The sequence below is a fragment of the Leuciscus leuciscus genome, assembly GCF_965113295.1.
Source record: "Leuciscus leuciscus genome assembly, chromosome: 4".
In the NCBI taxonomy this organism is placed as follows: domain Eukaryota; kingdom Metazoa; phylum Chordata; class Actinopteri; order Cypriniformes; family Leuciscidae; genus Leuciscus; species Leuciscus leuciscus.
In genome coordinates, this window is record NC_138728.1 from 51,461,088 (window position 1) to 51,488,909 (window position 27,822).

Here is a 27,822-nt window from a genome sequence, read left to right on the forward strand (position 1 = left end):
AAAAGAAAACAGGAGGAATCTGTACGTGTGTGGATTTACGCGATCCAAATATAAGTAACTGTTCGCGGAGTTGAAGAGTGCTACAGAGTGCTTATCATCAGTTGCCTCTAGCTGTGGAAAGCAGAAACCTGACTGCGTTTCTATCTCATGAAGGACTGTACTGGTTTATGCGGGCCCTTATGGTCTCGCTTTGGCACCCGCTGCATTTCAAAAAATCCACACACTCTTAGGAGATCTGCCAGGTTGCCAGTGCTACCTTGATGATATAATCTGTTATGGTGCAACTTAAGAGGAACATGACAAAAGTCTGAAGTCTGTCTTACAGCGCCTTGAGAATGCAAACCTGAAATAAACCTCAACAAAAGTACATTCACCCAGCCGAGTGTGTCATGCGTGGGTCACACTATTTCGGCAGAGGGTTTGTGCCCTAGTATGGATCACATGGCCGCTATCACAAGCACACCTGCTCCAAGAGATGTCACTGCACTTCGCTCATTCTTGGGCCTCACGTCGTGACTAAGCAAATTCATTCCAAATTATGCAACTGTTGTTGAGCCTTTACGGCGCCTGCTAAAAACGGCTTCACAAACAATCATGGACTGGCCGCCTGAGGCGGATAACAGCTTCCGAAAACTGAAAACACTGCTCACACATAGTCGATCTAAACTTGCCAATATGTCTCAACGGATGCATCTGATTATGGCTAAGGAGGTATGTTATCCCAGCTTCACATAGATGGCACAGAACAAGTTACTGCATTTGAAACAACACCACTTTAAGAAAAAGGAAAAGATTATTAATTTCCTTCTTATACCAAAAAGCTTTGCAAAAATACAGGAATAAATCTTCTGGAGAGAGTATGACCTAAAATAATAAACAGAACAGAAGCTAACTAAGGTTTAGAGGAGCTACCTACCCTTCACAAAAACAAAGATGAAAATCAACAACACAAAGTCAATCCCTGATTTCACAATGTCTTTTAGTTACCCACAGGTAAAAAGTCAATACTAGAATGATACAATACCCTTTAATGACCCTCACAAGGATAAACTGGTACAGGAACAGTTGCTGGCGCACAGCAGATAAGTATAGGTCCCTCTCCACAAATAGTTAATAACTGGTGAGTTTGAAACCACTACAGAAAAATGTTCCTCTTCAGAACCAGTTAAACCAGGACCATTTCAGGAGAACAAATGAAACCTGTTTTTCACCATTCATGAGAGTCAGCCAGTCTTCAAAACACGCACACACACACACACACACACATATATTCACAGCTGGCGGGGTATCCAGAAAGCAGGTTTATTGTATGTCTCAGAGAAGGCATTTCAGGGTTAGTTATTTCAGATAAACTTCAGAGGTTTTCAGCACAAGTGTGGAAGCACAGATTATGTGTCAATTCATTATAAATCATTATTATTCAGCCCTTCTTTTCCAATTTCACAGATCTACTTTCAAAAGGGAAAAAAATATACATTTATGGACACTTTATTTTGCAATTGGAGTTTTTGGAGTTTTATATTTCTATAGTTCATTGTCTTCAGCATTTAAGAGTGTTCATTTAGTAGAGTAGAAATGCTGCTGGTTTCACTGAATGACTCAGTTAAAGAGTCCGGTCCTGGAGTTTAGTTCCAACCTTAATCAAACACACCTGACCCAGCTCAAAGAGTTCAGAGCACATGATAAGAAATACTAGCTGTGTCCCAATGTTAAGGCTGCATCCTCCGAAGGCCGTATTTGAAGGCCGATTGCATCACAGCGGCGCGATGAAGGCTGTCCCAATTCAATTCTGCATCCTTGGAAGGCCGTATTCGAAGGACGGTTGCGTCATCGCGCCAAGACGAAGGCTACCCTGATTCAAAAGCGACGCCAAATGCACCCTTCGTTTCCCCGTGAAAGGAAGGATACATAAATGGACACTTAGCGGCCTATCCTACCCCATAAGTCATTGCATGCCGTTGACGACAGCATTTATTTATTTAGTTTTAAAGGCGGCCAAGACTAGAGTTTGGTGGTGGACAGCAAATTCACATTTAAATGTAAGTATTATGTTTTCATTTACTCAAATAGCTAGCGAAACCACAGTTAAAGTTTATTATAAACTTCATCTTAACTCCTTCGTCACCATTGCATGGCTTCATTTGTCAGGTAGTTTTAGGCAAAACTTGTGGTAATGTTATTAGTTTAACGACCTATTTGTAATATTTGCACTAGTCTATCTCACTTGTGTATTATAAGAAATATCACTCACCCTATAAAGCCTAAAACAATAAGAAAAGCAGTAGATAAGGCAATGGGGTTTCACTTTTATGTGTTTTTGTAGTGCTGTCATGCAAGCTGTGTTTTTAACCAAATTTGATTATACAGAAATATTAAGTATATTTTGCATGTCTTGATGTGTCGTATTTTGCAGTGTTAACAATGCACTTAAGATTTCACCCCTGTGTTAAGTACCCTTTTCTGCTTTTTTAGAACAATTCAGGAAAAAATGGGTCTGGGGAATGTAACTCCCATACAGGCACAAAATAATATATATAAGAAAATTAATACACACATCTTTGCTGAAATGTATTGTGCTGTTGTTGTTAACAACCCATGGTTAATTTGCTCTGCCTTAGGATTGCACATGTCCTGGGACATGGGAGGGTGTGAGTGGGAAACCCACTTCTGAAACTTGGCCCTGGTGTGTCCTCATGGATGAGGTGCTGGGACAGAGGCATTGCACCACCCCCCTGTCCTCATTGCCTCAATCCCTGAGGATAGACCAGGGACGAGTTCAGCACACTTCTTGTGACCAAGAAGAGGAGGAGCCAGGGGCAGCACCAGCAGCACCAGCACGAGCACGAGCACCCGCACCCGCACCAGCACCACGAAGAAGGCGAGACAGAGAGGACGAGTTTTTGGATTTGATTAGAGAAGACATGGGACTGCAGAGGCAAGGAGAGCACAGGAGAGGATGGACAGGCTGTTTTCTCTTTTTGAAAGAATGATTGAGAAATATATATATTCTTGTTTAACTTTTTTTCACTTATATTTTTTAAAAGGAAAAAAAAATCTGTACATTTATTTATTTTTATGCAACTTTAAATGTGTAAATAAAAAAGAATTCTTTGCTCTGGATATTGTTTATTTTTGTAATGACAAAATAAGGCCGGGATGGGCTCCACAATAGAGACCCTGGTAAGGCCTCCTGCTGGTGGGACATCATCTGGGATGGTCTCCAGAGTGTTTGAATGCATATTTTCACTATCCACTAAGTTGTCTACCAACAGGTTTACAGGGCTAACTCATAGAATAAATATTGAGATACTTTATTACACTAAAGTACTTTTATAACCACTAATACCGCATTGGGGAAAAACTACTAGTCATATATTTCAAACCTTAGTTAAAGCAGAACTCGGCAACTCTAGCGAACTCTAGTCACTTCTTCGCTGATTTTCCCTTTTGTTGTCGCATGTTTTCCCCACGAGCTCCCCCTACAACTTGCGGCGGCCTCCTCCCCCTCTCTACCGCTGCTCATGTGCGTTTGTTATGATCGGAGCAAGCCAACTGTATCGTGTGGAGCTATGTCTACCGAGGTGGGTAATCTGGTAATACATCAGACATGCGTGTGTGTTTATGTTGAGTAAAGCAATTCGTGTTTCACGCTCGTTCTCGCTTCTCACGAGACTTCCAATTTCTATCTTGCCGGGACGGTAGTCCCCAAGTTGCAAGGTTGGTTTTCCGCCTGGGAACGCTGGGGGGAGCGGGGAAAGTCACCAATATCACCAGAACAGGTTGTTTAACCATCCAAATGATTTCTAGACAGTTTTATTAAGTTAAAAAAAGTAACCAAGTTCTGCTTTAAGCAAAATTATCTTGCATACTCTAATGTACTTAAGGTATCAAGACTAAAAGTAAAGGAATTCTGCAGGAAAAAAAAAACCTTGTTTTTATGATTATGTTTTGCATTTATATTACTGCATATGTTGCATTTTACTTCTGAATATTTTCAAGGTTGATACATTTAAACTATAAACTTTTGTGTAGTTAAATGTAAAACAATGCATCATATTGTAAAATAACATAATTTTGTAGTGTTGCTGTCCTGTGTGGGAAAATTACTTCGAGTATTAACGAAGTATAGTTCCTTACATACCACCACTGGTTATTTTGAAAATTAAAGTAACAAAATGTAGGCCTATTGTCACAATATTAACAAATTGTTGCTAACTACAGCTCCGTCCCATTTCAAAGGGCGCATCTGAAGCGCTCAGACTGGTCTAGCCTACGGACGATTGTTCTTGTCGCCTAGCAACAGTGACTGACAGCTGCCGATGAAGAGGGGGAGTGCCATTCGCAGATAGGAGTTTTACTTACTCAAACATGTTCTGAGGGCAGAAAGGAAAATGATTGGTTTACAGCTTCAACCAATGAAACTGAAGCAAGGGCGGGGTTTAGACGTTTGAATTTGAGGTGCGCTCACTGCGCTGCGGAGGGATTCTTGAGGAATAGTCGGAATAAAAGACAGATGTTTGTGGGAGAACGCATTTATTTCAAGGTAAGTGAATTTACTACTATATTTTGTTACAATTCAACATCCTCTAACGTTTACTAAGATAATAAGTGAACATTAAAAAATGCACAGAACTAATAATCATCGTCTAAATATCATATTGTATGCATTTTGATTTGACTGTTTCATCAGTCGACCAAAACAAAGCTGCTTATGGGGTAACTGGTGTAAAACATGCTTTTCCAATGCTACCTCGCTGTCTTTTAAATTGATATGCGAGAACAGAACTCGTTCAAATTTTCCGCGATATTTCAACGGTCAAAATGATACATCTCCCGCCTTAGCGCTGCTCTCAGGGCAGGAGTACTTGATAGATTCAAATTGCTGTTATTTTAATGTATTACGCGCTGCTTTCAGGGCAGGAGTACTCAATAGATTCAAATCGCTGTTATTTTTAGTGTATTACGCGCTGCTCTCAGGGCAGGAGTACTCAATAGATTCAAATCACTTTTATTTTTAGTGTATTACGCGCTGCTCTCAGGGCAGGAGTACTCAATAGATTCAAATCGCTGTTATTTTAATGTATTACGCGCTGCTTTCAGGGCAGGAGTACTCAATAGATTCAAATCGCTGTTATTTTTAGTGTATTACGCGCTGCTCTCAGGGCAGGAGTACTCAATAGATTCAAATCACTTTTATTTTTAGTGTATTACGAGCTGCTCTCAGGGCAGGAGTACTCAATAGATTCAAATCGCTGTTATTTTTAGTGTATTACGCGCTGCTCTCAGGGCAGGAGTACTCAATAGATTCAAATCGCAGTTATTTTAGTGTATTACGCGCTGCTCTCAGGGCAGGAGTACTCAATAGATTCAAATCGCTTTTATTTTAGTGTATTACGCGCTGCTCTCAGGGCAGGAGTACTCAATAGATTCAAATCGCTTTTATTTTAGTGTATTACGCGCTGCTCTCAGGGCAGGAGTACTCAATAGATTCAAATCGCTTTTAGTGTATTACGCGCTGCTCTCAGGGCAGGAGTACTCAATAGATTCAAATCGCTGTTCTTTTAGTGCAATACTTGATGCTGTCAGGGAAGGAGTACTCGAGATTCTAATTGCTTTGCATTTTCCTAGAAATGAGGTCCTGTAATATTCGTGTATTGCAGGAATACAGTAGTATTGATACTATGTGCTGCAATATTTGATACTCTAAGCTCCGTTCTAGAATAATTATATTTTTCTCTATAACTAATCATTGTTAATTCTTTTAAAAAAAAACATCACTCATAAAAACATTTAGTAAACATGGCTGTCAGCTCCCAGGGCATTCTTCAGGGCATCACTTTTGTAAAACTAAAGCAAAGTTGTCCCACAATACCAAAATATACAGTACAAAATACTCATTTTTTTCTGTTTATATTTTTTCTGGTTTTATAATCTAGTAAATCTATAGCCCTACACATTTTTAAGGGTATATTTGATTCTTTTTAATCATTTTGTTGTTACATAAGTAGACCATTTCTTTTTGGTCTATTATTAACTTGTTCTTTTATCTCATTCTTCAGTTACCTGAATGAGCTGGCAGAAACTGGATGAATAAAAGGAGCCAACACTGAAGATGCCTCTGATGCTACCCAGTCTATGATTAAGGCCTGGATGCAAAGATGGAAAGCGTTTGGTTCCACCTGATACAAGCACACAATCTCAGTGTTGACTTTGTGATGCATAAATGTGATTGCAAAATGTGGATCTATGTTCAAATACTTAATTTTCCACTGAGTATTGCAGAGAAACAAAGACTTTTAATTTCAGGGTTCCTAGGCAATTTGGAAAAGTTTGGCATTTGATTAGAGTAATTTCCAAGTATGGAAAAATATTTTTGTTTCCATACTTTTCCCACCATTCTGTTTATGGCAAGCCGTTTTAACATTTAATCATTTCAACCGACTAGTATCTATTTTCATGCTACTAGTACTTATTTTTTAGATACTAGTATCTATTCCATTAAGTACTAGTACTTATTCATTAGCTACTAGTGCTTTTTCTTTAGGTACTAGTGCCTATTCTTTAGATACTAGTGCTTATTCTTTAGGTACTAGTACCTTTTTAAAGATACTAGTACCTATTCATTAGATACTAGTTCTTATTTATTAGATAGTAGTACTTATTCCAATAGTGACTAGTTCTTATTTATTAGATACTAGTACTTATTATTAGATACTAGTACTTATTCATTAGATACTAGTACCTTTTAAATAGATACTAGTACTTATTCATTAGATACTAGTACTTATTTCGAGAGTGACTAGTAACTATTCTTTTGTTACTAGTAAAATTTTTTAAATCTTTGCCATTGACTTCAGTGGGGATCTGTCATTCAGATATCAACTATTCAGTTCTGACTAGTATGTATTCCAATTGTGACTAGTACGTATTTATTAGATACTAGTAGTTATTCATTAGGTACTAGTACTTATTTTTTAGATACTACTAGATACTAGTATTTATTCAATAAATACTAGTACTAAATCATTAGATACTAGTATTTATTAAATAGATACTAGTACCTATTAAATAGATTACTAGTACTTATTCATTAGCTACTAGTACTTATTCAATAGATACTAGTACTTATTCAATAGATACTAGTACTTATTCAATAGATACTAGTACCTATTTATTAGATACTAGTATTTATTCCAAATGTTACTAGTAAGATTTTTTATTTTACTAGTAAGATTTTTAATTGAACTCTCCAGTGGCCGTTCTGACTAGTCATAACATAAGAAGAGTAAAAAAGCAGTTGTGACTAGTAAAATAAGAATAGTTACTAGTAACAATTACAAAAGATAGTAGTGTCTAATAAATAGGTACTAGTATCTATTGAATAAGTACTAGTGGCTAATTAATAAGTACTAGTATCTAATTAATAGGTACTAGTATCTAATGAATAAGTACTAGTATCTAAAGAATAGGCACTAGTAGCTAATGAATAAGTACTAGTACTTAATGGAATAGATACTAGTATCTAAAAAATAAGTACTAGTAGCATGAAAATAGATACTAGTCGGTTGAAATGATTAAATGTTAAAACGGCTTGCCATATTCTGTTTTCTAAAGTATAAAATTAAGATTTTCTAAAAATACATTTATCAAAAGCAGATTGAATTCATGGCAAAAGTTTAGTGATCATTTAGAGATTGTTTGTCTTTATCATAAGCGAGTCTCTTTTGAATATCACTAAATTAATGTGCATTTGCCCCTCTACCAGCAACAGATAAAGGAGCAGACTACCAAGTCTTAGTGGTCTTTAACTTAGTGGTCATGCAACATCAAACCACACAGGTTATAAAGCATTTTAGGTTTCTTCTCATCCTGTTAGTGCTTATCACTTCCAGAAAACTTTTGTACTGATTGTACTGTATACCAAAAATATAGGGCCCTATCTTGCACCCAGCGCAATTGACTTTGTACACCCGACGCATGTATCATTCCTATGTTGCACCCGCGCAAAGCGGACTTTTCCCTCCACAGAAGCACGTCGGTTAACTAAGAAATACACTTGCGCTCCCGGGGGCGGTTCAGCGCAAAGAGGAGGCGTGTTCCGGCGCAAACGTTCCTTCATGCTATTTTGCAGGTTTAGAAAACAATTGCGCCACTAACCAGGAAAAAATTGTTTAAAGTCAGTGGCGCGTTGCGCATGTTATTCATATGCTATTTTAAGGGTGCATGCTTGGCCATAATCAATGTAGCGTGTGCACAACGCGCATACACTTTGATTCTCTCATCTACACAGAAGCAGCAGTTTTCATTTTTGCAAATCATACATTATTACGATAGATAGATAGATAGATAGATAGATAGACAGACAATTTATTATAAAAGCATACATCTAACTTACACATTTACCCAAATTATCATACGCCTGTTTAACCGAAGTTAATTTGGGTGTGTTTCTCCATCCCCAATGTCACTTCTCTGTGTTTTACTGCCCTGACGAGAACGTCGGTCTCCTCAGCTGTGAACCGCTCCTGGCGCGCGCCTGGCAAATCCGCCGTTATAATAGGAATCCGCTTTAGAACAAGCGCTCCTGCTCTTAAAGGGAATGTGAGATGACGCTCTGATTGGTTTATTTCACGTTACGCCCAAACCACACCTATGAATAATGAAGCTACTTCAGACCAACCCCTTTTAGATTTGCGTTGGGCGCAAGAGGCATTTATCCCGCCGGGAAAATAGCAACAGCGCCGGAGATCCGCCCACAAAGTTACTTGCGCTTTGCGCTTGACACTTGCGTTTCAGATCTTTAAAATAGGGCCCCTTATGTTTTATGAATCATTAATGTTTAATATGGTTAGAAAAATCTAGAGAGAGGATTGCAATTTTAAGTCTGTGTGGAAAAGTGTAAGATTGAAAATAATTAAAGATATTTGAAAATGAACAAAAACATTTTCTTTTACTGTTTCAATTCCCCTTTCTTACCCCAGGGTACCATTTGGAATTCCTAAAGGCAGAGGTGCTGATAGTGCTCAAGGCCTGTAGGTCAAAATGTGTGTACTTCGGGGGTCTACGAATTGTCACACCTTTTACAATGGGGGAAATTCTAATTATCGGATTAGTCGATTTGAACGTTTCACATTTGGGTTACAGACACATGGTCAAGGAAAGCATCAAAGATTATAACAGTTTCTCTGTCCCTTTTATTCTCTGGCTCTCTTTCTTTGTCTCTTTCTACACTCTCTCTCTTTATATCTCTCAGGTAACACTTTACATATATGGGGGGTACAATTAATGGTATTTTGGGATGGGATAAGTTTTTATTATCACATCTATTTTGTAACTTTAAGTGTAACCATATATAGTGTCATTGAACCCTTTCAATTACATTTAATGTGCTAACTAGTTTTGATTAGGTATTGACTTTGAAGTGCTACCTATTGCAAAACAATATTGTCACTCTATAGCAGCAATCTGCCACATATTTAGCTTTTGTTACAACTTGTAACTGCGCTTATTTCCATTGTTGATATAAGTAGCAGTGGGTGGTAATAGACAAGAAATCTACAGTTTTCCACCATCTTACTGATAACGTTTCTTTAGTCATTCGGCAGTCTAGCAGCCTGAACCCCTGTAGGAAATCCATCCTTACAAAAGTAGGGAATTTTGATTTCACTAGTTTACTAATTATATTTTTATTGAACTGTCTTTTGGTCAAATTTTGCAACAAAATAATCAATTCAAGCAGAATTATGACTTTCCTTTTTTATAGTATTACAAAACATTTCCAGTGAATTAAATGTATAAAACAGAAACATATCACAAAAAAATGCAGAGCAAAGATGTAGCCTATCATTAAACTGTTGTACTTTTAACTAGCTCATATCATTATTCTTAGAGGTTTTTAATTGCTTTATTATTTTTCTTTTAGACGGGTGTCATTGAACTTGAATGGGCTTTCTGTTAAACCAAGCCCAACGCTACGGGTCGCCTGGTCAAATGTCTGTCAGTTCCTCAAATTCTCCAGAAGTGTAGGTCTTCCTTAGCCTGGGAAAACCCAGACAACTTCCGGCAAATTTAGATTTGCTCTGCAAGTAGTCTGGCAAAGAGCCCATTCAAGCCCATTTCTAATCCGTCGAAATCGCGGCACCAATCAGAAACGTTGGGGCGGGCTTTACACGATGACGATCGCTCTGATTGGTTTTAGGTCTATCCAATTGCGCCCAGAGGCATTTGAGCGACGTCCGTTGGTGACGCCCCTTTGGAAATGAGTAATTAATGAAGCTTTGCCAGACCATAACTCAGTTACTACTGAGAATGGTCTGGTTTTAACCAGGCTAGGTCTTCATGCAAATGAATTACATAAAGATGTTGGTTTCAATGTAAGCTGATAGTCATAAAAAAACAAAACGTAAAATGTATTTCACCTGAAAGCTTCAGTTTTGGATATTGCACAATGAACATCCTCATTTTTAAATATTTCCTGGACTATTTCTTTTGTGGAGTAAACTTGGTGCGAGGGACATTAATGAAACCTTATTGTAAAGTGGTACCAATGTAAACAAACAAAATTACTTGTAAAAATCTTAAGATCTTTAAGCTAAAATACATTTATAATGCCCTCAAAACAGCACTAAGGACACAGTTATATTGTCACATGCTTATCACAGTTAGTGCATGTTGAAGTCAATTTGAATCGGAGTACTCCTGCCCTGAGAGCAGCGCGTAATACACTAAAATAAAAGCGATTTGAATCTATTGAGTACTCCTGCCCTGAGAGCAGCGCATAATACACTAAAATAAAAGTGATTTGAATCTATTGAGTACTCCTGCCCTGAGAGCAGCGCGTAATACACTAAAATAAAAGCGATTTGAATCTATTGAGTACTCCTGCCCTGAGAGCAGCGCGTAATACACTAAAAATAACAGCGATTTGAATCTAGAGTACTCCTGCCCTGAGAGCAGCGCGTAATACACTAAAAGCGATTTGAATCTATTGAGTACTCCTGCCCTGAGAGCAGCGCATAATAAACTAAAATAAAAGTGATTTGAATATATTGAGTACTCCTGCCCTGAGAGCAGCGCGTAATACACTAAAATAAAAGCGATTTGAATCTATCGAGTACTCCTGCCCTGAGAGCAGCGCGTAATACACTTAAAATAACAGCGATTTGAATCTATTGAGTACTCCTGCCCTGAGAGCAGCACGTAATACACTAAAAATAACAGCGATTTGAATCTAGAGTACTCCTGCCCTGAGAGCAGCGCATAATACACTAAAATAAAAGGGATTTGAATCTATTGAGTACTCCTGCCCTGAGAGCAGCGCGTAATACACTAAAATAAAAGGGATTTGAATCTATTGAGTACTCCTGCCCTGAGAGCAGCGTGTAATAAACTAAAATAAAAGTGATTTGAATCTATTGAGTACTCCTGCCCTGAGAGCAGCTCGTAATACACTAAAATAAAAGCGATTTGATTCTATTGAGTACTCCTGCCCTGAGAGCAGCGCATAATACACTAAAATAAAAGCGATTTGAATCTATTGAGTACTCCTGCCCTGAGAGCAGCGCGTAATACACTAAACATAACTGCGATTTGAATCTATTGAGTACTCCTGCCCTGAGAGCAGCGCGTAATACACTAAACATAACTGCGATTTGAATCTATTGAGTACTCCTGCCCTGAGAGCAGCTCGTAATACATTAAAAATAACTGCGATTTGAATCTATTGAGTACTCCTGCCCTGAACAGCGTGTAATACACTAAACATAACTGCGATTTGAATCTATTGAGTACTCCTGCCCTGAGAGCAGCGCGCAATAAACTAAAATAAAAGCGATTTTAATCTATTGAGTACTCCTACCCTGAGAGCAGCGCGTAATACACTAAAAATAACTGCAATTTGAATCTATTGAGTACTCCTGCCCTGAGAGCAGCGCGTAATACACTAAAAATAAAAGCGATTTTAATCTATTGAGTACTCCTACCCTGAGAGCAGCGCGTAATACACTAAAAATATAAGCGATTTTAATCTATCGTACTCCTGCCCTGAGAGCAGCGCGTAATACACTAAAATAACAGCAATTTGAATCTATCGAGTACTCCTGCCCTGAGAGCAGCGCGTAATACATTAAAATAACAGCAATTTGAATCTATCGAGTACTCCTGCCCTGAGAGCAGCGCGTAATACATTAAAATAACAGCAATTTGAATCTATCAAGTACTCCTGCCCTGAGAGCAGCGCTAAGGCGGGAGATGTATCATTGTGACCGTCGAAATATCGCGGAAAATTTGAACGAGTTCTGTTCTCACATATCAATTTAAAAGACAGCGAGGTAGCATTGGAAAAGCATGTTTTACACCAGTTACCCCATAAGCAGCTTTGTTTTGGTCGACTGATGAAACAGTCAAATAAAAATGCATACAATACGATATTTAGACGATGATTATTAGTTCTGTGCATTTTTAAATGTTCACTTATTATCTTAGTAAACGTTAGAGGATGTTGAATTTGTAACAAAATATAGTAGTAAATTCACTTACTTTGCAATAAATGCGTTCTCCCACGAACATCTGTCTTTTATTCCGACTATTCCTCAAGAATCCCTCCGCAGCGCAGTGAGCGCACCTCAAATTCAAACGTCTAAACCCCGCCCTTGCTTCAGTTTCATTGGTTGAAGCTGTAAACCAATAATTTTCCTTTCTGCCCTCAGAACATGTTTGAGTAAGTAAAACTCCCATCTGCGTAACGCTTGCACTGGACTTTTTATATTCAACTGGGTTTTATATTCAAACAGGCTTGAAAACCTGTGTAAATATATTTACCATGGTCCATTTATGTGCATAATAAAAAGAATACACTAGCCTACAAAATCGCATCAAGGTAAGATATAAATGAACATTTGAATCTTCGGCTAAGCCGAAAGTACATGACCTGAAACATTCTTACCATGTCCTCCAGTAAAATATAAAACACAAAAATGACAATAGCCAATTCTGGCTCCATAGCTGTTTACTCAATTATATCAAATGAATTATCAGGATGGCAGTGCTCTCGCACCGTTGCTTGTCGCCTGGAGCGGTAATCGGGAACACCTGGTTGCGCAATTAGGAAATCCTTCGAAGGCTACATGGTGTGTCCTTCGGAGTACGCATAGGCTGCATCATTTGAAGTCCGCGGCCTTCGAAGGATGCAGCCTTCACATTGGGACACAGCTAAGTTTTGAGAAATCACAGACTCACTTATACACAGATGCTACGCCACTGCATCTAAACTCTGATCTGCTTTGTTGTTCAGTCATTTCAAATGAAAGGTTAGGAAATAGTTTCTCAGGAAACCCTGATTAACTTTTCAGAAGTAGTTTGTCAAGTTTATGAATAAGTGATTTGCATGTCAAAAGTCTATCAAGCCCCAGATTTTTATAGTGTTGTGCTTTCACACTAAAAGGTGTGAATTTGTGAGATAAAAAAAAACAAAAAAACATTATCTTTCTCAGGTGTGAACACATCATGATGATTCACGCCTCCTCACATAAAGTTTTTAAATCGATATATTGCTTTGTCTGAATGAGTACGCAGGGTGATTTTCACATAGTTTTGAAGCAAATATTCGAGGCTACGTGATACAATTTTCAAAAGTCTTGTGAAGAAATAATCAGTATGGGTTTCATGGCCTTATTTCAGTGACTTTTTTTTTTTTTTAACAAACCATGCATAAACGCCATTATCTCAAAACTACAAACTTTTACATACATGCTGCTGACATATTATTGTAGCAGAGTTTGTGCTGAATACAGTGTAATCAGACTTTAGCCATGAAAATGATACAAGTAACATAAATAAGCACAAATGTCAGAGTATGTCAGAACACCTCCAGGGCCCAGAAAACACCTCAGACCTAGGGCTGGGCGATATATCGCATGACATTGTTCTGCGCATCTCGTCAGTAAAGCCGGTTCCTTGATTAGTAGTAAATCGCCATCAAGTCAATGCTACAATGTGTTCCTTAACCAATCTACACAGCAGTTAAACATAGTTCAAATATATTAAGCAGCATTTCAAACACCATGAAAGAAAATAAAACATTTCACCAACCATTGGCGTCTTTGGACTGAACTTACGAGTGAGTGAACTTGGAGTGTCTTCTCTGTGAAGTTTGTTTGTCTAAATCAGTGTTCTTCAACCCTGCTCCTGAAGGACCCCCAACACTGCACGTTTTCTGTAACTTAATAGACACATCCGGGGGACAACTGAGACATATATTGCACGTTGTAAAAGGGGCATTATAAGATCAGAAATGTATTACAGGATTAATTTTCTATGGAATTTGTAATAAGTCCAAAGGAAAAAAATATATAGACTATATTGCCAAAAGTTATGGGGCCAAGACCAACCCCTGAAAAACAACCCCACACCATAATCCCCCCTCCACCGAACTTTACACTTGTCACAATGCAGTCAGGCAAGTACTGTTCTCCTGGCAACCGTCAAACCCAGACTCGTCCATCGGATTGCCAGACAGAGAAGCGTGATTCGTGACTCCAGAGAACACGTCTCCACTGCTCTAGAGTCCGAAGTTGTCGACTTCCGCGCACTGTGCGCCTCAATATGCGCTGACCCCGGTGTGTGATTTTACATGGCCTACCACTTCATGGCTGAGTTGCTGTTGTTCCCAGTTGCTTCAACTTTGTTATAATACCACTAGCAGTTGACCGTGAAATATCTAATAGTGAGGAAATTTCACAAATAGACTTATTGCACAGGTAGCAACCTATCATGGTACCACGCTTGAATTCACTGAGCTCCTGAGAGCGACCCATTCTTTCACAAATGTTTGTAGAAGCAGTCTGCATGCGTAGGTGCTTGATTTTATACACCTGTGGCCATGGAAGTGATTGGAACACCTGGACCTCCCCAGTGCTTGGTCAACTCAAGAGTACCTCATCATATGTGGAAATTCAGTCATCCTGTTGATATAGTGCTGCTCCATAACAGCAGAACATGACCTTCTTGACAGTTTGTCACTGGCAGACATCCCTTGGTCAGCAGATTCCTAAGGGACACCAGATGGCTTAGGCCCTCTGACTTTGCTAATATCCCATTTTGGGACCTAACAACTGGAATCAATCACGGTATTGTCACATCTTTTTTATTTTGACCAAGACTTTAAAATGAGAAGTTGATGCTTACAGACGGCATATTTTCCGAGTGAGCACAGCAGGAAAACATAGTTATGGGACTGCGAGAGGCTTTTTCTGCTGGGAATTTGAGTGAGGCACGTCTAGTGTGTTTTACCACGGACAATGCAACTAATATGATCAAAGCTGCGGTAATAAATGGATGACCCCGACTTCAGTGCTTCGGCCACAGACTACACCTTGCTATTGGTAAGTGTGAAGTGTTAAGTTTTTATTTCAGTAGTTTTAATCAGTTATTTTAACATAATTTTACATTAAACATGTTTTATTGTATATTCTGTCAAACCTTTTCTAGTGTTGACACTATTTTAATTAATAAAGCATTACAGATAAGTTAAATTATAGATGTAACAATTTTATTCAAATTAATTTTTATTTATAGTACAATTTTAATTTTATGAAACTATAACGGGTTTCAGGTGATGGGAATCCACTCTGTGTTCTGTTGATGAACTGAATAAAGTAGTGATGGGCATTCCGGCTCTTTTTTGTGAGCCGGCTCGTTTGACTCAGCTCACTGAAAAGAGCCGGCTCTTTTGACTCACAGACGGCTCTTTAAAAAATATATGTTTTAACTCGCTGAAAGTCCACCGTGCAACGTGAATATTCACATTTTTGATTCTCCATAACAACTCAAAAACTTGTCTGCTTGCCTTGCACATCTAATTAATGGGCAAAGTTATGACTGACTATTTTTCTTACTTTATTATAATTTTTTTTTTAATGTGGATGTTATTGAGCTTGTAGAAGTTTAGCTCTTGTGTTCTTCTGAACATCTTGCGCTGCAATTGCCCGATATCATTTCTGAGTTATATCAGACCAAAAACTACCTTTCTTTTAAATGCCTATTCCACGAGTGGTAGGCTACGATTGGCTGTATTAAAATATAACTAATATCGAAACAAAATAACAAAATAACCCAGGCAGTCTCATCTACGAGACGTTCATGCCTCCTCCAATAGTACTGACAGCTGGGCTCATAGCTTATAGGTTTGCTTAGTGGCAAACTTTTTTAATTTGACTGGTTCAACCGCCACCCGCCCGAATTTAATTAAAATATTATTTTTCGTCACGTCATCCGCCCGATCCGCGGTTTATCCGCATCTCGGCCCTCCCTCATGCAGAACAGAATGTGAGGCTGATCAGACAGTCGAAACAAATGTGTGTGCGCCTTTAGGCCTATATCATAATTTTTTTGTTGGTCTTTGAATTAGTCAATTGAATTAGGCCTTTAGATCCGGCTCATTCGCCAACGACCCATCACTAGAATAAAGACACTTCAACCCTCTTGCTGTTCAGCACTGTATTTATTTTGTTGATTTATTAAAGTTGTAAACATGTATTTTGTGGCTTTCTCTGCATTTAATAGCACCTGTTGGCAAACAGAGAGTAAATAAGCCACGCTAATACAATCTCCAACAGTCACAATAATTTACAAATACATTTTTATAATCCCACATCACAAAGTATGTTTTACAAACTAAGAAACAGCTTAAACATTTAATCAAATATCAGCAATATTACCATTCAGTGGCTCATTGAGCCGCGAGACAACCTCCACTCTATCCAGAAAATACTGTTAAAGGTGACACACGCATCAGTCATGCTGTAGGAATGTGCAAACGGTTGGAGGGACGTTTCTCCCATAGTTGGAAAAAACAACAGAGAGAACTTAACCTGCCAGAACATGATCTGATCACAGAGTGTTCAACACGATGAGGCACTAAACAGCAAATGATGGGAAGGATACTGGAACAGCAGAGGGATCTGTCACCAATTCTCTCAGAGAACACGACATCTGAGGGACATTGAGGTCCTCGAGTCAGTAAACAAGGCATTAAAGTCTCTTTAGGAGATTACAGATGAACCTCTGAATCCTCTGACCAAGCAATCGTTGAAGCAGAATTTAACAGACACTGTTCTTGTGGGGAATTCATAAGGCCAATGTTCCACACTTTAGCAAGCTGGTGTAAAAGTATCTGTGTGTGTCTGGCACTAGCACACCCTCTGAAAGACTTCACAACACCTCAGGCAATGTAGTTACATGTCCACACACATCTCTGAAAACAAGTGTAATTTTTTTTTTTTTTATGCAACAAAAAATATACAAAGATTTGTACATGCATATACACCTCACAACAAGTAGAAAATAACATACATAAGAATATGTAAAATAAAGTAGGTCATGCCAGGGGTAAAATTACAACAATTTAAAGTAACAAAAAGCTTCATAGGTCTTTCTTGCTTTTTTGCTCTTAATTTTATCTAATGTAATATCGTTTAAACTCTTTTATAAAATGTTCAAAGCTTGGCTTAGTTTTAGTAAAAAAAAAAATTACATGAATGTGATATTTTAAAAGTAAAATAAAAAGTTGTATAAGGAAGCACATCGAACTTTTGGAAACAACATTATTATAAAATAATAATAAATAATACATAAATAAAATACAACATCATACAGATCAATTTGTAAACATGTTCCAAACAACCTAGAAATGAAATTTGAAACAAACCAAAAAATTTTTTGAATATATACAATAAAAAAATAAATAAAAAAAATTAAAAGATGAGTCACAGATTATTTGGCATTGCCACAAAATTCACATAAATTTTCAATATTCAAATGGAAACGTTCAAGCAACTCCTTGACAGGGTAAATTCTGTGTACAGTTTTATAGGATACCTCTCTAATTTGATTATTATCCATACTCTTTTCCAGTTAATATTTTCATATTTAGTAGACCAAAACACTGCTGAACAAGGCAAATAGTTTGTTTTTAAAATATTTCTAATATATTTGTTACTGCATTTATCTATTTATATATTAATATCCCCAATAAGTATTGTATCACTACAAAAACTGGTTTGACGCTCAACATTTATAGGATAGAATCCAGGATTTCGTAATATTGATACAACTCTGCCAGGGATTGCATCAAAAATAATAGCATATTCTTTTGGCCTCACAGGAATCATACATTTGTTGAGAAATTCAGAATATGTTAAAAGTAAACCTTGTTCATTAAGAAACTGATTAACAGTAAGAGTTCCATTGTCGTACCATGTCTGATTAAAGATTGACTTTTTTTTGGTACAAGATATCTTTTGTTTTTCCATATAAAGTATCGATGCGGTGAAAAGTTATGTTTATAGATTAATTTCCAAGCCAGCAGTGCCTGCTTATGAAAGCTTGCCAGTTTAACTGGGATTTTTTCAACTGAGATATTACATTTTAAAAGAAAATGTATGCCACTCAAAGAGTTAAATATGTAATTTGGGAAAGCATTCCATACACTATCTTTATTTTTAATAAATTCGATTATCCATTTTATCTTAAACACATTATTGAGATCTGTCAAATGTAAAACTTCAAGGCCACCAAAGTCTCTATTATTATTTTTTTTGAATATCTTTCCGTAAATAGTGTATTTTCTTCCTCCAAATAAAATCATAAAGAATCTTATCTAATTCCCTGTCAACATTATTTGGAACATTTGCCGACATGGATATATAAACAGACCTTGAGATCCCTTCTGCTTTTGAAAGTAGAATACATCCATTTAGGGACAGATCTCTCATAAGACACATATTGAATCTGTTTTAAATTTTCTCAATAAAAGGCTCAAAATGTAACCGGCTTCTTTGAATCAAATCTTTACACACCATTATCCCAAGGTATGTGGTATTGTCTTTAATTAATATCCCACAAATTGATTTCAACATACAATCTTTAAGAGAGAATAAAGTGGACTTATTCTTATTCATTTTTAATCCAGAGATTCCAGAAAATGTTCCAATACATTTAATAACTTCATCCAATTCCTCACTGTTTTTGACAAAAACTGTGGTATCAATCATTGTGGTAAACGAATGTTCAATAGTGTCAAATGCTTTATAGAAATCAATAAATAATATAAAAGAATCATCTGGGATAAGGTGTCTATAATCAATTAAATCTAAAATTAGTCTAATATTATTTCTAATATAAAAGCCTTCAAAAAACCCGACTGCTCTTCATCAATTATTGTAAGATTTTTCTTACGTCTTTTTTCAAAAAATTAAAGAAAAGATTTTAGTATCATTATTTAACAAATGAATTGGTCTCCAATTTTCTAAGAACAATCTATCTTTGTTAGGCTTGGGTATAAGTGTAATTACCCCTCGTTTTAGTGATGCGGGCATTTCTCCCAAATCAACTGCTTCTTTAAAAACAATTGTTTTATTAAACTCCCATCAAGCCATCATTCCCAGGAGATTTATTATACAATTTGTAATTTCCTCAATATTTAATTCTTTATCACATTAATGTTTGTACAATCTGCATAATTTAGTTGATTATTTGAACTATACAATTTACTATAAAATTGATAAACAAAACAAAAAATATCCTTGGGATTATCATTAGTAAGTCCATTTATTATTAATTTGTTTACAGAAGTTATTTCTCCATTTCTTATTTCTAAACCAAATAAATATTTAGTATTTTTTTCTCCTGCTTCCATCCATTTTTGTCTAGACATAACAAAAGCACCCGTAGCTTTCTCTTCATAAATATTATTCAGCTCATTCTGCAATGTAGCAAGCTTTAATAATTCAGTGCTTGACATATTTTGGTTATTTTTACAAGTGAGGGATATTATTTCATTAATTATTTTGTTTTCATTTTCTTTTCTTTTTTATGGATTTTCCATACGATATTGCGAATTTCCTTATTTCAAATTTTGTTTGTTCCCATAGGTTTGAATCAAAGAAGCTTGTTGCCTATATTTTACAATTAAATTCTTAATTTGGTCACGAAATTCATTATGTTTCAATAGACTATTATTTAACTTTCAATATCCTCGTTTAACTCTACTTGAATTTTAAATTAATGAATTAATTGTAATAGATATGCCTTTGTGATTGTTAAAACTGATGGTTCAATAGTAACTGTGATGAAACAGAGAGGTCCAGAGACGAGAAGCAGGTACAGTTCTTTTAATGGAAACAAGGTAGACGCCGTACAGGCTGATAACAGAAAGTCACTTCTCAAATAATCAAACAAAGGTATCGTTCGCTGCTTCTCTCAAAGTATGTAGAAACTGAAGAGAACACTGTCGATCTGGAACACTCCTGAGTAGCGAGGACTGGGTAGCAGGTGAGCAGTGGAACCCTCTGCTATTCTCCACGGAGAACACTGGGTACAGTACAGAAGAGGTAACTCACAGCAGTAGACAACAGTTGCACAGTATTCAGTAGGACCAGACAGGACAGAACAGGACAAGACAAGGTAATCTTTCAGAGCAATAACAGCCGACGTGCATCACAGAGAAACAATAATCCGACAATACAGACACGAAAGGGAGAACTAGATATAGCGAAGACAAAAATGAAAGATAGAGAACAAGTGTGTAGAAGGGATGCAAATGAGAACCAGCTGATGGTAATGAGGTGAAGCGTTAATGAGTGTGTGCGTAAGTGTGTGAGAAAGGAGGTAGTAAGGCGTAAAACAGCCAGCAGAGGGAGACAAAGAAAAGAAAAGAGAAAGAAAGAGCCAGGATCATGACAGTAACAAATTCAACTCTCTCTTTTATATGTTCTGAAAGGAGCCAAAAATCAATATGCGATTGTTGAGATCTGTCCCTAATACTCCATGTATACAAAAGTGACTGGATTTTTATACCTCCATATGTCAATTATGTTCAGTCATAAACAAACATTGCTTAATGCACTTGCCATATTGTCAATTCTAGGTGGCAATTGATCTTGTTTTCCATCAAACACCGTATTAAAGTCACCACCCCAAATTACTTCAGCTGAGGGGAATTTTAAATGTAAATTATTAATATGGCCTTCAATATCTTGAAATATTAACTCTTTTTTTTATTATTGGTGGCATATATATTTATAATAATAATTTTAGCTTGGTTTATATCAATAAGTAGAGCAATCCAATGACCTTGATCATCTGTTTTGTGACTTATAACCTTCCCTGAAAACCTGTCCTTTAAAATAGCGACACCTGCTGTCCTATTTGAGGCACCACAAGAAACCCAAATGTCAGATCCACACTGATTCTTCCAAAAAAGCACATCATCTTTGCAGGCGTGGGTTTCTTGAATAAAACAAAAATCTGCTTCTTTTTCTTTACAAAGCAAAAACAGAGCTTTTCTTTTTAGCATGTCTCGTATAGCCCTAGCATTAACAGAAAATATTGTTATTGACAGACTCGAACAAGAAGGAAAAAACCCCTAATAGAACAATTATGTGAACAGTGAGCAAATTAAAGCGTAACTCTCGCCAAAATGCAACCTAGGCTCTTTATGTGAATCTACCCGAGGCAAACTTTCGTTTAAAGCATAATTATGATGGAAACACCACTTTTAAGTTTGACCGTATTTTGTTTTCGGTCAAATTGCATTTTGAATGGGAGTGCTTGGGGAACGGATTATAATTAATTATAAATATTTTAATTATTTTTAGAATTGACTGTAGCAGAATTAATAGTACAATTATTTAATCAGTTCATCCAATGAACAGAAAGCATAATCAATTATTGATTCTAGGAAATATATTATCTTCCTGACCAAGAAAGAATATCCTTTTCCAACTAAAGTAAATAAAGCACTAGCAGGGTAATAGCAGGTATCGCTAGATCAAGATGTTTAAGTGACTTTGATATGTGGCAAACACAGAGACAATAAAGTGTCTATATAATGGTTTAATAAATGAAACTAGGGTAGGCTACACACACAACTAAACTAAACAAAGATTGTATACAGAATCAAGAAAGTAAAGAAAAGTGAAGAAAGAGAGAGAGAAGAAAAGAGAATGGCAAGATTACAATCAGTTAACCACAACCTACGAGAAACATCAGAGAATCAGGGTTACTTATAAACTTATAAACACATCTTAACCATGGTTACACTGAAACTACATTAGCCATGGTTACACTGAAAAAATGATTGGGATCAAAACCTTACATTTTATACCCCCATAGTCAGTAATATTATCCCAGTGACTCCAACAACAGCATATGCACTGAGCAACATATCTTCGCAAATGTATTTTTCTCTAAAGGTTCTGTTCAACACATTTCATATTGTGTGTCTAGATAATGATCGCTTTATTCTAGCAACTCTATTTGTTATAACTTGGACAAAAAGGCCGTGCCAGCTTATGTCTCTGAAAGGGCCTGGCCATTAAACACAGCCTCATTTTGGTTAAATATAGGCTACTCTGATTTTAGTACAAATGAGACGCAGCATTTTTTACGATATAGCACACGATTGAAATCTCGTTTCCACAACACTGATTTTATGGCCAAACATTGCCAGTAGCCCACATTTATTCAACGGTTTGTGTGTTTAAAACACAATCGGGGGAATGTCGTGTGCTGTCCATGGTCCTGAACCGGGGAAATCTGAAAAATATTATTTGCTGTGCGTGTAAAGGATGAAATGCCATGACGCTTCTGTGAATGTCAGAGTTTATTAAATGAAGTAGGCTATTTTTTATATTAATTTTAATCTGAACCTAAATTAATAGACCAGCTTAAATTTTCAAAAAAGTTAACACGAACATCACACATCACATAGAAAACAACAAGTCTAAAAGAATATAAGAAAACAAAAATCTGTTTAGGAAAAATGGGTTAATCCGTAATCTCGATTGTAGGGCTCCTCTGACTGTGACCTTGGGTACTGGACCGGTGTCATGATCCAGGGCTGTAACGGGTAAGCACGGTCACCTTCAGCATAAGAGAGAGTGAGGCTCTTCATAAAACATTAACGCCTCATGTGTTGTAAGAAAAAGACTAGCAAAAACATGGTGGACTTAATAACCAGCCATCACCAAACTCTCCATCCCTCATGTTCTGGAAAAGTGAATGGATTGTGAACGGACCCTGGGTATTTAGCCACAACGTTGTTAATTAGGTTTTAGGGCTGAAACGATTAGTCGACAATAAAAAATTGCAGCTGATTATTTTTTGTTTATTTTTTTCTATTGAAAGAGAACAGAATATTTAACCAATGCTTAGAGAGCATTTGTGTGTGATTTGAGTTAGACAGAAATCTGAAAACTTAAAGAGAATGACCTGTTAGTTGGCTCAAAGTTCATTAAAACAACCATTTCAAAAGCTAAAATGATTTTCTTTTTTTTATATTATAGTTAGAATATGTATAACTCAAGTGTTTTAACTAATTGAAAAAGCTGAATAATCGTTCCAAACTTACTGATTAGTCTGCGAAATAATCGACGACTAGTCAATGAATCATTCTAATGATCGTTAGATTAATCGATTATCAAAATAATCGTTTGTTGCAGCCCTATTAGGTTTGTGGAGTTGCATGTTTTTTTGTTTTGTTTTTTCATCATGTGGTGTGTGAATTCATGACAACATTGATAAAGCACACCTTTATCACTCATACATCCCTATATAACAACTTTACTACCACTGAACATCACTGTGGGAACCAGGCAATCCTCACTGCACTCCTCCTCTAGCAACATAAGAACATTTCTGTTGCTGTTAGATCCACAATGATTGACTTGGTCTCATGAGACCAGAGAATGGATTCCCAGAAGTCATTTAGTAAATATGGGCCTTGGAAAAGGCTAATTGACTTTATTGTGGTTTGGCTAGAGTGGGCAGTTCGAGATGGACAACATCCATGTCACTTCTGCAGGCTTACTCTGTGAGATAAACATTCACTCTGTTCATAGCTTATGCTAGCTCTGAGACGCTCGCTTAGTATTTCTTCTGCTCTTTGTCCAGCAAATAATCCCTCATCACGAAATGAAAGCTTATTTCAGGGGCCTTGTCACAAGTCCATTATTTTTGAATTTCTGTTTTACATTTGCTATATTTTCACATATAAAACAATGATTTGGTAATCATTATAGTAATCATATATATACAGTATATACTGTGTATATATATATAAAAACCTTTGGGAAAACAAAAATATACATACTGTTACAACCCTCCCCGTTTGTCTAGGGGTAGAAGAGGAAGTAAAAATTGTAGTAAATCAAAAATCTAAATAAATGTAACATAAATTAGCTAGCTAGCGCTGTCTAACTCTCCTCAAACAACACATTTGTTTAGAAATACATCCACAGGAGTCAGGCCATAACAATACTTTATTTTAAAACAAACATGGCTTGTTTTGAATTAACCTTTAAACAGAAAAGTAATATTATTCTCAACGATGACAAAATGACACTATCAAAAAGGCAAGAACTATGGAGCAAATGGAAAGCAACATGATTAAGAGGTAAACTGAAGTGCCTCACACAGTCTTACAGCCTCTTGGTATATGTCTGTGCCGAAACAAGTGCTGCTCATCACAGCTGCTGTGGAGAACGCTTCCCCTCAGAGGAGAGAGGGTGTTGATCCCATGTTCTCCGGAGCAGATCCAGGTGCATGTTGACCCGAGGCAGCATCACGTAATGTAGGCAGAGAACATGAATTTCATTTTGAATGTCCAGAGTGCCACTTTCTTCAAGGCACTGGAAGACAGCATAATAATCTGAAGTGACTGCACACCAGATGTCTCACCAAAGACGCTCAATCCTCTGGTTGTGTTCACTTCTGCCAGTGATAAAACTGCTCTTTTCTAGAAAGAAAAGAAACATCATACAATCATCATTACCCGACAGCAAGGTGTCACAAGGATGGAATCAACAAGACCTTAATGGAGTTTCTTTAACAGAACATAACTCAGGAAAGTGGCTGAAACACGGTATTGTGGAGGTAAGTTGAGCCAGTAAGTGACATCAATTATCTGACGTGCAATAGTAAATGGTCTAGTGTATCTGGGACTCAGCTTGCAGTGGGTTAGTCAGAGGTGAATGTCCCAGGTGTTATATTAGTGTCTGCTCTTCTGACATTCTCCTGGCTCTTGTGCTTACTAACAGAGGGACGTGACCTGAGTCCCAGACCTTTTTGCTCGACTTGAACCAGTGGTCTACAGCTGGAACTTTAGGATGCTCTCCTGACCAGCGAAACAGGGGCGGCTGGACACTGAGAATACAAGCAGTGAGTCTGTGTTATTAATAATACTGCTTCATTTGTAGTACTGCATTTGTCAACTTTGGCATTACTAACAGTCTTGCTGACTCATTCTTTTCATTCGGTTACAGCACAAAATATTCCCAAAATGCTGAATAAAATAAAATACACCATTAAATGATTTTGGCTTTTGTGAACCAACAACCAAGTAATATTACAAAAAGATATTTTTTTTGACAAAAATTTATTTAAAATAACATGTATACTTATGACCTATCTTTGTAGTTCCCTGCTCCACGAAGAAGGCGTTCCAGCATAAACCGGGCAACCTCCACATTCTCTCCAGCCTTGACGCTTCTTACCCTCACAGGTAAACCGACATTTTCAACAGCAGCAAGAAAGCAACTCAACACAGTTGTTGCCCGATTGTTGTTGCTGGCTCTCAGAAACATTATTTTGCGGCTGTACCCATCAATACCTCCATCAATAACAATTCCCCAACTGTACAAAACCAGACATAGAATATCTGCATTCCAGCCTAATATGTAAGTTTGCAAGAACAGTTTTAGGGCCAAGTTTGATAGGATTCATAAAAAGTTGCGGCACAAATAATACTACAAGAAAATATGTAAGAACAAACCATATAAATTAAGTCTCACTTGATCATTTTGTGATTTCCATCAATGTGCCGTAGTGCCAATGGTGCTCCTACACAATCCGATCTCCTCTGTATGAGGTTGAGCTGAACTCCTCGTAGAACTGTCCCCAGTGGATCCACTGCTTTAAGCATGGCTAGTAGCCGTGATCGTTGTCCTCTAGTGGTCAGGTGTGTAAAATAAATAAAACATTTGTCGTAGAATACACTTAGAAGCATATAATTTTTCATTGGTATGAGAGATAAACATATATTTAAAAATATATATATTTGAAAAGCAGTTGTTTCAGCAATTGATATTTCTGAAAGCATGTGAGGATGTATCTGTATGTGGAGACATAACATTGCTCATAAGCTCTTACCTAACACCACAAGCTCGCAGAAGCCCACTAGCCAGTCTGAAGCCAGAGTTTGGGAACCGTGAAGTAAACTCTTCTAGATGTTGTCTGAGGTCCTCATCAGAGATAACGCTGTATGCCTGTCTGACTGACAGACTGAACTCACGGAGTCTTCTCTTGACAGTTGATCGACTCACACCCAATAATCTGGCCATGTCTGAGACTGAAAACTGCAACTCGAGCAGAAACTCCAGCTGGTCGTAGGTGATTATTAACCCTCTGAGGTCTGAGGGGTTTTTGGGGTCCTTGAGATGTTCTGACATGCCCTGACATTTGTGCTTTTTTCAGTTGCTTATAAACATATTAATGGCAAAGGTATAATTACACTCTATTTAGCACAAACAGGGCTACCATAATATGTGAGCAACATGCATGTACATGTTTGTATTTTTGAGAGAATAATGTTTATGCATGGTTATTGAAAAAACTAAAAACTAAAGTTTCTGAAATAAGGCCACAAAACACATACTAAATACGTGTCAATAAGACTTTTGACTAATTGATGTCTTTGCCTAGTGTTTTTTCTTCAAAATGATGTGAAAATCATCCTGCCCTTATCATTCACATAACACAATACATTGATTTAAATCTTGTAAAACACTTTTTGTTTGTAAAGGCAATATGCGCAAGGGGCGTCAACCATTCAACAGCATCATGCATATGTAGTGGTTCACACCTGAGGAGACAATGGGGCCCGCATACTTAATGAGCCATTCATTCAGGTGTGTCACCTATAGCCACAAGAAAGAATGCAAGAGCAATATATATATACAGTATGTATATATATATATATATATATATATATATATATATATATATATATATATATTCTACCAAATTGGTTCACAGTTGGAAGCATGTCAATTTTTTTTTTTTTTTTACAAATTTTGCTTGCAAATTGTATAATATCCAAGGAAAACATGTCTATTAATTGTGCAGTTAATTCTCATACTGTATTTTCAGTTTTGGAATATGTATCCTCTCCCCAAATTTGTCAATAATAAAACACAATAAAAATTATTTAAAGAAAATGCTTATATTTACCTTTTAAAATTTGTTTACATCTACCTTGTAAATATATATTTTTTTATTAAAAAGGTTACAATTACAACAACAATTGAAGTGTAATCTTTCTTTGTAAAAACTAAAGTATACATTTTATCATACATATTTCAAACTTCGAATATAGCCTACATTGACAAAACATACTATATTTAACATATTAGCAAAAATTGGCAAACAAAAGCTTATTTGAGGTGGCAGATATTTTACAGTAAAAATGTGTAATCTATCCAAAACTAATCAACGAAATGTTGTCTTTCATATGTCAGTAACATAGGTCTTTCGTTTTTATTATAAGGAATATAAATGTTAATTTGCAGTTTAATACGTTGCTTATACAAATACATTTTATTTCAACATATTTCAATCGATTTTACTCAGTATAGCAAAATAGTTTGCTAAAAGCAGATCATTTATTCACACACAGAAACGCAATTCAAATTTAAACCGTCTTAGTTGTGGTAAACAGCGCATCTCTGCGTTCATTCATTTACACAGAAACGCGATTTACTTGAGAAT

General features: G+C 36.8%; 2 protein-coding genes and 2 long non-coding RNA genes across 5 annotated transcripts in view; 1 reads left to right on the plus strand and 3 right to left on the minus strand.

Moving 5' to 3' along the window:
- The window catches only part of ttll1 (tubulin tyrosine ligase-like family, member 1), a 301,517-nt gene that overhangs the window by 269,072 nt on the left and 4,623 nt on the right, over positions 1-27,822 (minus strand). The gene's annotated exons all lie outside the window — the stretch shown is intronic.
- The window catches only part of LOC309496971 (protein NLRC3-like), a 316,482-nt gene that overhangs the window by 136,501 nt on the left and 152,159 nt on the right, over positions 1-27,822 (minus strand). The window lies entirely within an intron of this gene.
- On the plus strand, positions 23,272-25,584 carry LOC309497073. The gene is made up of 3 exons (XR_014205352.1): positions 23,272-24,930; positions 25,095-25,215; positions 25,474-25,584. It is a non-coding gene; the product is annotated as an uncharacterized lncRNA (long non-coding RNA).
- LOC309497087 lies at positions 25,571-26,345 on the minus strand. The gene is made up of 3 exons (XR_014205369.1): positions 26,206-26,345; positions 25,848-26,003; positions 25,571-25,689 (listed from the first exon to the last, which is right to left on the minus strand). It is a non-coding gene; the product is annotated as an uncharacterized lncRNA (long non-coding RNA).